This window comes from Phaenicophaeus curvirostris, chromosome 2 (genome assembly GCF_032191515.1).
Source record: "Phaenicophaeus curvirostris isolate KB17595 chromosome 2, BPBGC_Pcur_1.0, whole genome shotgun sequence".
Taxonomy (NCBI): Eukaryota; Metazoa; Chordata; class Aves; order Cuculiformes; family Cuculidae; genus Phaenicophaeus; species Phaenicophaeus curvirostris.
The window spans coordinates 51,317,801-51,331,828 of NC_091393.1; positions in this window are offsets into that span (position 1 = coordinate 51,317,801).

The following is a 14,028-nucleotide window of genomic DNA, read 5'->3' on the forward strand; positions in this document are numbered from 1 at the left end:
AGTTCAGTTGAGCAAACACAAATGAACTGCCAAACTTTGAAATTAACCCACCTCATCCATCCTTATTTCCTTCCATTGCAAGGTGGTTGAAAATCTCCATGAAGAAAAATTATGATCATTGAGTCACTCCAGTAGCTGTGATCCTGGCTGCCTGCCCCTGCCAGCCTGCTACGCAACTTGTATGCTAATGTTTGGATTTTAGTGGTGGGTAACGCACGTCAGGCTGTACTCTCTTCGTGCACCATTGGGCTGTGCTTATGGTCGCTCTTGGCAGCACCAAATGATTGAACAGATAAAACCATCAGTCTTTTTATTTCCAAACATTAACCTAACTGCTAATAAAGCGCAGCCCATGTCATCTTTATGGACTCTGCAGAGCTGAGTCACTCTAAAAACAGGATCTGAATGCTGGAAAAAACCTCGTACTCCTTTCCTGCACTGAGAGGCGATACGACTCTGTATGCAGAGCTCGCCTCAAAGAGCTTTATCTTGGGGCTGTAGCGCAAGAGCTGCATTGGGAAGCTGGCTAGGCTGGACTACAGAAAGCAAAGAGGCTGTTACATGCTTCAGTATGGACACTGGCCTGGATGCATCCCTGCCCTTTTTCCTCTTCCCCCAACTACTCCACTGGGGTGTCCTCTCAGCCCTCCCTACGGTGGGTGGAGAAGGTTTGTCAGGCCCAGAGGCAGAGGAAATGAAGTGATTTTTCCTCTCGGTGGACTTAGCCCTCGGTGGCTGAAGATATTTTTCCCCAAACATCCCCAGTAAAACTGGAGGGGGTTTGTAAATTCATTATGTCACTGAGGAATCTGTTTAATCAGCTGCCTTCCCCTGGAGGCACTTTGCACTTAATGAGAGACATGATGGAAGAAATCAAAATTGGTTCACAAGAGTTTAGCCTCAAAGCCCCCAGCTGGTGTATTACTGAGTGCACTGTAATTTAGAGGACCAAACTGAGCAGCTTTCACCCTGTCTGCGCAGGTCTGTGAGAGAGGCAAGACATGAAGCCTCGAGCTCTGTACTGCATCATTCCTTTTCTAGGTGATACTACAATGAATAACCAGTCTCCATGTTACCAGGAGCCTGATCCATGCTCCTGGCACAAGTTGGCAAGCACTCTAATTCCCCAATGTATTTTTCTAGTTACACAGTAAAGCATATCCTAATTTAGCTCATATGTATATGAATTTACTCAAAAAGCAGTCAAATGAGAAACCTTGCATGTATGTGAGAAGTTTTGTGAACTAGATAAATAGCAAGACCATAGAGCTACAACGTGAAGTAGTTTCAACTTTAGGTTCAAGAAGCATGACAAAAATCTTGGCATGTAAAGTTAAAACAGAAAGAAAGGGCACTCTGTTGTCTGCTTGCTCACTTTCCCCAGTGGCCCATGCTAGTCCTGGTCCTTTCAATTAACTTGTATTCTGCCTTCTTAGCATGATGGGACAAACCAATGTTGCAACATCTTCCCACTATGAAGGTGTAGAGGTGCAAGGTCCTCAGGAAATCTCACTCTGATGGACTCTCTGGGGACCTGTGCCTGATGTTGTGTCCTTGGAAACGTGATGTATTTTATCACTGACATGTTTTGCCGTATCTCATTAGCCTTTTAGATTTTAATGTCTTTTTTTTTCTGAGTAAATAAAGACTAAATTATTTAGAACTGAATTTTCCTGCAGTGTAATTGCTGTGCTAGCAACAGCCAGGCATATTCCACAGAGGAGGGGATCAACGTGCTCTGCCATGTGGGGCGGGTGGTTTGCTCAGTCCTTTTGAGCTCACTGCAGAGACAGGCTCTTTGTGATACCACCCTGAGGGGGCACCAGCACGCATTGACCTTCAAGAAGCTTTCAACGAGGTGAAACCTTTAAGCTGGCTGGCTCTTGTTTTTGACCCACTCTTGGTCCCAGTGGCCTTAAAGATGAGCTGTAGTATATTATGAAGATACTGTCCAAAATCACACCATGATCGTGTTTTCTCTCCAAGATGAGGTGTAATAGATACTAAAGTAGATGTACATTCATCACATTTATTTTACTTTCAGCTGTTATAATTGATAGTCTATATAATGTACGAGTGAGAGTTTTTTAATACAAATATGGGTTTGTGAGAGTGCCACTTACCATCAGTCTGCAGCACGTTGTTTAGAGTTTATTTATAGGCTGTTGGTATCTTTCCCAATTATTTTTTTTTTCAATTTAAAAGGACTGAAGGGGAAAACATAATTTAGCATGGAATTGATTTTACATCAGCTGGTTTTACATGAAATAATATTGCAGTATTAAAGAACTGCATTATCATCTCTTGCAGTGAAGTTGCATTATGCTCTGTAGCCTTGGCTCACTTATTAATCTTTCAGTAGTGTGCACTTAATTGCTCATCAAATGACACAACATGTGAAGAAATAATATATATGAAGTGATTTATACCTCTTCTGGCAAAGACACTGAACTGGATCATCTGCTTTTGCTTATTATATTGCAGCATAGAAACAGCCATAGGATCTGAGAACTGTGGCGAGCTGGGGCACAGTGAGAATACATACTCTGGAAACAAAAGGTATGTCTGCTCTAGCAGTCAAGCCCAAGTTTGAATTGCTCTTAAAACTAAGCTGGAAGTTGGATAATGTTACACCCGTTTACAAGAAGGGTCAGAGGGAAGATCCGGGGAACTACAGCCCTGTCAGTCTGACCTCAGTGCTGGGGCAGGTCACAGAGCAGGTCATCTTGAGTGCTATCACACACAACACACACAAGAGAACCGGGAGATCAGGCCCAGTCAACATGGGTTTATGAAAGGCAAGTCCTGCCAAACTAACGTGATCTCTTCCTATGACAAGGTTACCCACTTAATGGATGAGGGAAGGCTGTGAATGTAGTGTACCTGCACCTCAGTAAAGCTTTTGAAACCGTTTCCCACAGCATTCTGCTTGAGAAACTGGCTTCCACCAGCCTGGACAGGCGCACACTCTGCTGGGTTGAAAACGGGTTGGATGGCCAGGCCCAAAGAGTGATGGTAAATGGAGTTAACTCCAGCTGGAGGCCAGTTATGAGTGGCATTCCCCAGGGCTCAGTGCTGGGTCCAGTTCTGTTCAATATCTTTATTGATGATCTTAATGAAGGGATTGAATGTACCCTTAGTAAACTCACAGATGGCACTAAGCTGGGAGGCAATGTCGATCTGCTGGAGGGTAGGAAGGCTCTGCCAAGGGATCTGAACAGGCTGGATCAATGGGCTGAGACCAATGGCATGAAGTTGAGCAAGGCCAAGTCCCAAGTCCTGCACTTGGGACATAACAACCCTGTGCAGTGCTAGTAGAAGAGTGGCTAGAAAGCTGCCTGGAGGAGAAGAGCCTGGGCATGTTGGTTGACAAGGAGCTGCCTGTTTTACACAAACCAGCAGTGTGCCCAGCTGGCCAAGAGGGCCAATGAAATCTTGGCCTGTATCAGAAACAGTGTGGCCAGCAGGACCAGCAAAGTGATTGTGGCCTGTACTTGGCATTGGTGATGCCACAGCTCAAATACTGTGTTCAGTTTGGGGCCCCTCACTACAAAAAGGTCATTGAGGTGGTGGGGTGCATCCAGAGAAGGGCAGCGAAGGGTGGTGAAGGGACTGAAAAACAAGTTTTATGAAAGGCAGCTGAGGGAACTGTGGTTGTTTAGCCTTGAGAAGAGGAGGCTGAGGGGAGACCTTATCACTGTCTAAAACTACCTGAAAGGAGGTTGTAGAGAGGTGCGTGTTGCTCTCTCTTCTCCCAAGTGACAGGTGATAGGACAAGAGGAAAATCCTCAAGTTGCACCATAGGATGTTCAGGTCACAGATCAGGAAAAGTTTCTTCACTGAAAGGGTTATCAGGCACTGGAACAGGCTGCACGGGGAGGTGGTTGAGTCACCATCCCTGGAGGTTTAAAGGATGGGTAGATGAAATGCACAGGGATATGTTTTGGTAGTGGAGAGGTACAGTTGGAACTGATGATCTCAAAGGTCTTTTCCAACCAAATGGCTCTATGATTATAAAGACATGTGATATACTAACATACACGTTCTGCCATGCAGAGGACCTTTGAAGCTCTGAGCTTGTGTATGCTGCACAGGTCAAGCACAATGTGATCACCAGAGCCCAGCATGGTTGCTCTGCAATTGCTATAGGGAGTAGAGGTGCGCAGACAAATAAAAACAGTCTGATTCCAGTGGGATAGAGATACTTTAAGCTAGCAGACCTTCCAGGGGAACAGGGAGTGGGAGGGTGGGGAGGGAGAAGTGATTTTTATAGCTAGTGGGGTTTCCTGCTATGAGTCTACCTGGAGTAGTGAAGCCACCTGCCAACACAAGCATTGTCTCACTTCTAGAAAGCGGCTAGAAGTGGTGGGCAAGAGAGAATACTAGAAGTAGGTTTTAGCAGTTAGCAAAAAGATTGCATCCCATCCAATCCAAAGCTTTGGTATACCAGACTTTGAGTCTCCCAAAATACCATATGTGTTAAAGATCAGCTACTGCAAAGATTAAGTGAAAAACCAGGCATATGTAGACAGTGTGGCTCATTATGATTACATCTCCTTGTGTCTTGCTCTCTATCTTGAAGAACAAAGGGTACAGATCTTCTGTTGTGATCTGCTATGGAGGGTAGAACCAGTTCAGTCTGTTCTTCTTCAGCCTCTAGAAATAGCTGAAGAGCAGTAACATGGTCTCCACCATGTTCTGTGGTGCATGGGTCACTTTTCTTAATTAGTTTGAACTCACTGTATTTATTTTTCCTTCAACTCCACCACACCCATTTCTCTTGCCTTTTCCCGAAGTAATTAATTTTAAACCAAACACGTTCTTAGAAAAAAGGAAGTTAGATGATAAATGTATTGAAAATAGAGCTGTTTTCTTTTCTTGTAAGCAAAACAGACTCCCATGTGTGCCCCTACGTATTTCCCAGGATCAAGGCTTTAATGATATTGCATAACAGCATTTTGCATTTGTGGTGCTTTGACTTGCCATATCGTTCATGTTTACTCAAATTTTAATTTTCTGTGCCAGTTTTTTTCCTACTGCTTTCTACTTCTGATCTTTTTTTTTTGTTAGAAAGAAGATAAACACGCTCTATAGGCCAAATTGAAATATCAGTTGGGTATAGATTGCATGAAATGCTATCCCTGGAGGGTGGAAATTGTTAAGGCAATGGTAACCTAGTTCAGCCAAGTTGCTAAGTGGTTGGGCCCTCATGCACATTATACCTCAACTATCTGGATGGGGGCTCTTAAATTCATTTACAAGTTCAAAACTTATGTGCCACCTAAACAGCTTACAGAACCTATGCTGCATGGCCATAGGTTAGGTTCTGGAGATCTCTGAAGAGAAAAGTCCAGGCATGCTCGCCTCCTTAATGTGTGTCCAAGGTGTTCTGGGTGACTTGGTGTGGGCAGACTGTATTTCAGCATGCTAGCACGTGCAGCAAGGCTTGCACTTCATCTGTAGAGTGTGGATGGTCTGGAGTACTCACAAGATAAACAGTGAAGTTAAAAGATGACAGTACAGAGGGAAGGTTGGAGGCATAGATCACAGAACTTACTATGCTCTTCATATCATGATGCTTTTGGGAATAACAGGGCTTTAAAACTTACCCAAGTTCTGGATTGGGAGATTCTCCAAATCCTATTGAGAATCCTTTAGGCTGATGATTTTGTTGATTAATCTGCTCAGGTCCTAAAAGTTCTAAATTATCAAGCTGCATGTTTATGAAGCAATGTAGTGAGGGTCTGTTGCTTAATGGGACTCAGGTGCACAACTGCATTGTACTTACACTTCTGTGGGAAGTGAAAGTGGCAAAACCTTTGCTTACAAAACGGTAAAAAACCAGAAACTAAAAACCATGAGGAAATGTCTGGGAACTACTGGTAATACAGTTCAGGAGGGAAAGCACAGGGTGTTACATGAATCCTATGCATGGTCATCTGTTGTACAAGCTATAAACCCTGTGGACCTTAAAGACATCTTTTTTTGAGTTCTAAAGCCCTGTAACTAATCTGAGTCATTTGCACAGCTGAACAGGCTCAAGATCTCTTAAGTAAATTGGAAATACCTATAATTCTACAGGAAATTAGGGAACAGTTAGGTAATCCCATAGCAGAGGAAGAAATAAAAAGAAGTCATAAAACCTCTGGTCTCTGGGAAAGCTCTGGGTGAAGATGACTTTCTAATAGAATTTTCTAAACTCTTTCAGTCTCACTTGGCTCCTGTCATATGGAAAAAAAATTTTAAGTCCAAAGCAAAAGAGTTCCATTTCAGCATTAATGGCAGTGTTGGGTTTTCTTAACTCTCTTTCTGAGGAAATAACTCACTGATGCACCATTTGCAATAATTAAATCACAAGCCAATTCTTTTGACTAATGTGGCTCAGAAGACACAGGTTAAAATAGCATCTAGAAAATGTCTGAGCAGCATACCTTATGGACAAAAACTTAACATACGTCTTGAGATTCACATTAATCAGAAAGCTGCTACAGCGCCTATAGGCCTGTTATTATAATTTGCTATTTTTAAGATTCTCTGAAGTAATCAGAAAATCAACCAGCTCAACATCCCTAAAGAGAGCTGTTTCCCACCCACCAGCAGTGGCTGACTTCACTATCGACATAAAAACCATGAAGATATCAGTCTAGTGTTCTGCTATGTAATTGTATCCTTAATTTTGGCCTTGTTGAAAGTCTGCTGGAAAACTGAGCTTCTGTGTCCTCATTAGAAGCAATTCATATGTAAATCATTTAAGTTTTTGTGGACTTTTTGTTTGTTGTTTGTTTTGGGTTTTTTTTTAACTTAAAGAAAGGAAGCATCCCTGTGACTCAAACATTCCGCAGGCTTTTGCTCCTCTTGTGGCTCCCATGTGGTAGTGACTTCTGACAAATCTGACGCAGAGTGAGAGGTTTGCTGGCTGCACTCTTAGCTTCTCTTGCCTTAACTGCTGGAGAAAGCACCTGTCAGTGGACTTCACCTTTTGTCAACCTTGGTTTAGTCATCAAAAGGATGAGAGATGAAACCGTGCTATCTTCTACACTTGTGCCTGGTGCTTCCCTCCTTGCAATCAATAGTAACCATCTAGTTATCAACTTTTCTGCATATTGAAAAGCTTAGATTTTTGCTCCTTTATGTGCAAAAATAAGCTGAAGTGGCAGCTTAGCAGTAGTGGAATGACATCCTAGTGTTAAAATAGAATGACTTTGAAAAGACATGAAATAAGCAACAGTCAGATGAGTTCTCTGGACCTCTATCAATAAAACTGATGAAGAAGCATATGAGGTAACAGCCAAGTGCTTGTCTAAGAGGACAACTTTGATAAAGTTTGGGCACTTATTTCTTCTGAGTATTTCTGGAGTTGGAAATGCAAGTTACCAGAAGTATGCTATTGAAAGCGTTGACAGTGATATGAAGGTGTAAAAGAATATCGCGTCTTTACCATGATTTCTGTGCTTTTGAGTTGGATGAGCAGAGTCCCTTCACACTCTTAACTGCTCCTGAAATATGGCTGAGGTATTTGTCTCTAAGAAAGCTGAGTCTTTGTTGCTCATGAATAAATTTTAAACTATTGCGGAAGGTGTTTGGAGCTTCCCTTTGGCACTTTGTTAGTATAGATGCATAAAAATGTAGACAAGTGGGACTCAGTAGCAGATGATGAAAGGAAGCAGATGATGAAGTTGATTAAAAAATGTTTGTGAAACCCTTCTGTTTTTTCTTTTATAAGGAAATCTACATGGAAAGGTAGCAGAAGAAAAAAAATAAAGGTAGAGACCAAGATAATTGGGAGGCAGGTAATTGTTTATTGTTCATGAATTGTCTGGTTCATTGCAAAGAGAATCAAAATATAGAATCACAGAATAATTTGGGTTGGAAGGGACCTTAAAGATCACCCAGTTCCAAACCCCCTGCCATGGGCAGGGACACGGCCCACCAGACGAGGCTGCCCAAGGCCCCAACCTAGCCATGAACACCTCCAGGGATTGGGCAGCCACAACCTCTCTGGGCAACCTGTGCCAGTGCCTCACCACCCTCATTGTGAAGAATTCCTTTCTAATGTCTAATCTAAATCTTGCCCCTTCCAATTTAAAACCATTCTCCCTCGTCCTATCACTACATGCCCTTGTAAAAAGTCCCTCCCCAGCTTTCCTGTAGGCCCCCTTCAGGTACTGGAAAGGTGCTATTAGGTGTCCCTGGAGCCTTCTCTTCTTCAGGCTGAGCAACCGCAACTCTCTCCTCTCTCAGCCTGTCCTCATAGCAGAGGTGCTGCAGTCCTCTGACCATATTTGTGGCCCTTCTCTGGACCCGTTCCAGCAGCTCCATATCCTTTTTATGTTGGGGATTCCAGAACTGGACACGGTACTCCAGGTGGGGTCTCATGAGAGTAGCGTAGAGGGGAAGAATCACCTCCCTCGACCTGCTGGCCATGCTTTGTTTGATGCAGCCCAGGATATGGTTGGCCTTCTGAGCTGTAAGCACACATAGGAAAAATATCCTGTAGCTGCTAGAGATCTGTCCTTGTGCCCAGAAAATGTGTAAAAGCACAGCTGGCCCTGCCTGGGCTGGAAATCAGCATTAAGAATAATGGCAAAGACTTTATTTCAAGAGAGTATTTAGCTCTAAAAAATGAATAGGGGCTGCATGTTCCAAATGTCATCTGTCAGTTTAACAAATGGCAACTATATACACATCTTAATGCCAGATTGCTGTTTCATTAGGCACCTTGTAGGTTATTCCTTCTTGGTACCTGGCATTATTCTAGCTAGAGCAGCAGGAGGGAAGAGGCTCCTTACCACTGCTGTTTCTCACCTATGTGGCACAGCTCCTCGCTGCTTTTGGGGGTCAGCAAGAGAGAAAAGAGGTTGAAAAGTGAAAAAATGCTGTTTGAGATCAGTAGGGAGGCATGTTCCTCAGTACAGTAGGGTTGAGCTCAGTATAGCCGGGCTGACACCCAGGTATTTTGGAGTTATGCTTAAAACTACAAGCTTGGCTATATAGGGATGTGCTGGTGGCCGCTGAGTAGTGATGGCGGTCTGCGATCTGAAATGGACAGGCTCGTGGCTCCAAGGGGGAGCACTCTGTAGCTCTGCCACAGGGTATAAAGGAGGATTAAAGACTTGCCCTACCTTCACCAAGACCTGCAGGAACAAACTGAATAAACATTCACTAAAACACAGTGAAGTGAGTGAGTCCACGAAGTGAATTGTTGTGTTCATGGCTGAGCGCTTTCAGCCCTCCCCATTGTCACTGGCAGCTCAAGCATCCTGATGGAGCTCCCTGATGGGAGAAACACATTTACATATTAAGAAGTGCACTAAACATGTACAGTTTTGAATGATTCATTCAGGCTGGTGCTGCCAATACAAGGGCTGCACAGCAGGATTGGAAAGAAGTTACAGAGGATAGGAAAATTAATTTCTTTTAAAAAATCAAGTACTTGCTGTCTCGAGGGTCAGTTTTAATAATAATGGGCTGTCCAATGTACAAGCTGAGGCTTTCCTTGCTGGGGAGCTCTGAGTGTATGGGTGAGGCCAGAGCACAGCAGGGCAGCTAGGCAATTTTGTTTCCAGGCTAAACTGACTTCATTTGCTTTTACCACCACATTCAGAGGAGTTCATGCTGTGATCTGTAAACCACAGGTAACATGAACTCCTCTTCCAGCTACTTACTCTATAACAGTCCCACGAGGAAGCTGCTTCCAGGGAGCCTCCCTGCTTGAAGGCAAAGGGCTCAGTAACTGAGCCACCACATTCAGCACCTCACCGGGAGGCTTTGGGGAAGGGAAAATTGTGTTGGGTCCTCCCTAAGTGCTTGCACACACGCTGATGTCTCTGCAGCAAAGGGGGTCTGCTGGGGAGTTAAGTACAGTTTATCACAGAATAACCAGGTTGGAAGAGACCCACCGGATCATCACAAGTTCTGTCTCCTCCAACCCATTTTCCTGCTCAAATTTGTCAAGATTTTTTTTCCCAAGAGAAGCATGGTTTGTGGGGAGATGATATATACAAACACGTACTGACTTATTTTCATTTCGCTTCCATTAGATGTGTGGAAAAAGCTAGCAAGCTTTTGAGTGTAGTGTTCCTACACCTGTTTGTTGAAAAGCTTGCCTGCTTTTCCTGACTGTCATTTGGCTTAATAAAATATATTGTCTCTCCCTGCAAATCTTGTTTCTTTTATACAATATGGCTGCAGAGATAATGGCAGTTGTTTATATCCTCACAATTTAATGTGGCTGCAATGGTTACCTTCCTCCCAGACTTCAAAAGAGAAAGTAGGAATCAAAGATATGAGAAATGTCACTTTTTATTATGCTGCCCTCTTGTTCACAGAAAAAGCTCCGAAGGTTAGAGGAGTGCCACTATGAGCCTTCCCTTGTACGTTAATGTGAAAACCTGACACCATGAAAATGGGTGCTTAGGCAATTTCCCATCCAAGAGTTCTAGAACCTGAGTCACTTCTTCATTTCAGAAGCTCTCCCTGCTTTATCCAGCAACATGGGCAGCCCCCACGAGTGCCAGAGTAGCTGAGGTCAGTGCATTGCTCTTCAGCCAGAAAGCAGCACCAAGCCCAAGATGCTGCCCCTGGGAAGGGCAGAGTTAATTTTACTACACTAAACATTCAGGTCTACAGACCCCTTCATTTTTAACTTTTATCCTCCCCTCTTTTTTTTTAAAATCACTAGGGATTTTTTTTTAAAGACAAAAGGAAGGCATCATGTGCAAACATCGCTATGGAAACATCACCGGGCTCACTTGTACTTGCCTGCCAAGTGACTACCTAACTGAAGTTTTACATCCTATTGGATCATTGTTGGCCATCTGCTTCAAACTTCTCTGAATTCCTCATTTCCCTGAAAAGTTCATTTTTAGAAAGGAAGGAGGAGGAGGCAAGGGGAGAATCCACCATTCTTGGCTAGCATAGAGCTATTGTCAAAAAGGAAGATAAACTCACTTTGGGGCAGCCCCTTAAAAAGACAAAGAACCACATTTGCAAAGCAATTTCATAGAAAATACCTCATTTCTAGATGCACTTTAACGATAGTATAATATATTGGAAGCCACAAGGCAAAACAAATAAACAGCTGCCTCTGGTACTCTCGCCCTAATTGTCTTCCTTTTCCCTTCTCTCATTTAGTGTCAAATGTATTTTCTTCTAAAATGTAACAGTTACTGCCTACACTGGAGCTGTTGGCTGCAGGCTCCCCAGCCTTGCTCCAAATAAAACACAGAAATAGATTTCCTGCCAAGCACTGGGGAAGTTTGAAGACTTTAGTTTTGAAAAATATAATCTTTTTATCAGTGCCCCAAGCCTGCCAAAGGTAATTATGGGCCATGGCACATTTACATTAATGCATAGGACCTACAGACATTTCAAAAGCTTAATGGAGAAACTCCATAAATGTGCATACTGAAAAATAAATTAATTAAATTAAACTGTCATGTAAAGATATCACTTAATTTCGCAGAGCGGAAGGCACTCTTAATGGGAATTGAATGGATCGGTGAGCATTTCAAAACCCAAAGCTATAATTTAAATTCAGGCTCTCCTCTAGTGTGCAAGTCACAAGACATATTTATTATAGCCTTGGATTGTCAATTGTAATCAGTTTAGTGGAGACAACGCCGTGTTGTTTTGCTTCCTTGCCCTCCTAGCTGGTTCAATATATTTTGATGTCAGACCATTGACAAGCAAACCAAAGGCTGAAATAAAATCATATTTGCCTGAGATGAACTGGCAATAATGCAGTCCAAGGTAAACCTAATGCTGAACTCTATGTATTTATTTACCAAGCAGTAAGACAAAAACGGTGATGTGAAGCATTTAAACTTCTTCAAACAAACCAGTTGAATATATTTCTGTTGCCCTTGAGGCCTGCTATGTGGCAACAGAGACACAAATAGCTAAAAATAAATAAAAGCACTGTGAAAAGGAATAGCATCATTTAAAAGCCACTATTCTGAGTTTTCTAGGCAGTAACAATTAAATTTGTTGCTCGTGACACTCTTGTAGGGCTAGAGCCAAATCTCTAGACCTAGGTCCCCAACAAGCAGACATTAATGCTTCTTCTAGGCTGTGCAACCCATCAGCTCCTGAGTCACAGGGTGCCTCTGGCATGGTTTGCTGCAGGACTTTATTTGGTAGCAAGTTACAAACCAAGCCTATGCCTCCATAATCATGAGCCACTGTCTGCTCCTCATTCAATAAGCATTCCAAGAACAGTTCAATTCTTTTTCTCACAATCTTATTTCTGTATTCTCCAATTCCCTTTCTTGTTAAGTAAGTTTATTTTATGATGTGGAGCACAGAAACTGGTCAGCTCACTGGGATATAACTGTCCTGGCTGCCTCATGCCTTCTTCCAGCCCTCGTGTTGAGCTTAGCCATGGAGATGTTGCTCTGAGCCTGAACCTAGAGCCTTCTGCCCAGCACCACCATAATTTCTTGTGGAGCACTCAGGTTTCTGAATCTAATTCTAACCAGTGCTGATGGACTCAAAAATGGTTAGGAACAGTTGCAGCACATCAGACAAGGACAACTGCCCCAGGCACACACACCTCTGAGGGCAGGGGCAAGCAGGACCAACTTCTGTGGGCTCCTGCTGCCAGAGCTGCTTCTACCATGGTGGGAGCCTGGCCATTTGCAGGGAGGGAGGGCAGCACTACCAGGGGGAGAGAGGAGGAGGTGGCTCTGCATGTGCCAGCTCTCTAGATGCTGTGCCATGGTTCTGAGGAGTAGCTTGTCTTCAAACACACCTGTGTTTGAAGACAAAACTACCTGTGTATCTGTATTCCTTCTTACTCACACAAGTAATAGGACTTTAAGGAGAATGGGCTATGTTTTCACTCCCAGTGTAATCTTTTAGCAGTTTGTTCCCTAAGCTAATTATTATAGTTAAAAAATCCACACATCCAAATGCGCCCCTGAATACTAGATGGGTTTTTTTTTACTCACACATTACACTACATAGTAAACAGAAGCATCTTTTATAATCTTTCTGTAACACAATAGTTTTTAGCTTCTTACACTATTCCTCTTTCATGCCCCTTTTCTAAGATGCACATCATTACCCTTGATCACTCGCAAGACATTTTATTTATTTTTGCTACCCTCTTCACTCTCCTTTGGCTTTGAGGGGGACTTAAACTGTTTTCTAAGTGGCAGGATACAACTGACTGCTGTTACGAAATATTTCTGTTCCACTTGTAAGGACTGCAGAATTGAACACAGCTTTTAAAAAGCGTTTTGTTCTTCTACCAGCAACCTTTCTACTAATTTAGGTGGCTCCTACTGTCACACTATCCAAATGCTAACCATGTTCTTTGAAAGAAAGCAGTGGAGAAAGAAAGCATTCTTAGCCACTCTGCAGAAGAAGTAGATTCACATCCTGATCTAAAACAATATGCAGGCTCCAAATCCTACTGTCACTAACATCGGGGACAAGCCAGAAGTCCAACATCTCCCTTTAATTTGGACTTCAGTGACTTCTTCAAGGTATAAGAAAATTATGGTCCAACTGAGAACTGGATGTATGTATCTGTATAGATAAATACCTGTCTTATATCACCAGCCAAATAACGGAACCACAGGTGTGACTGTTTCTTTCCAATAAAGCCATCGCAGTCACTGAAAATGGTCTTTTCCTAAACAGCTTTTCCAGCTTAGCTGTCTGGTTCATGAGCTCCCACAGCTGCAAAGCTGATGAAATCTACAAACACAGTCATAACTTCATTTGCTTATGGAAAAGACTCAAAGAGTGCTGTAACAGTCAGGAGGATAGGACAGGTCACAGGCATCAGTTAAAGGGCTTAAGTGAAAGGAATACTACTTCTAAACTCTAAAACCAGCTATTATAGTAAAAAAAACTTACTTCCTATCTCAGTTTGTAAACAATAAGTAAATACTCAAAATACAAATTCTAAGCTATTATAAGCAATGATGACAAAGCAATGTTTTTAATGCTCTTTTTAAAAACACTTTTGAAAGTATTTATTTGAAATATCTAAAAGGTTTAATTGTATTCGGTTTTATA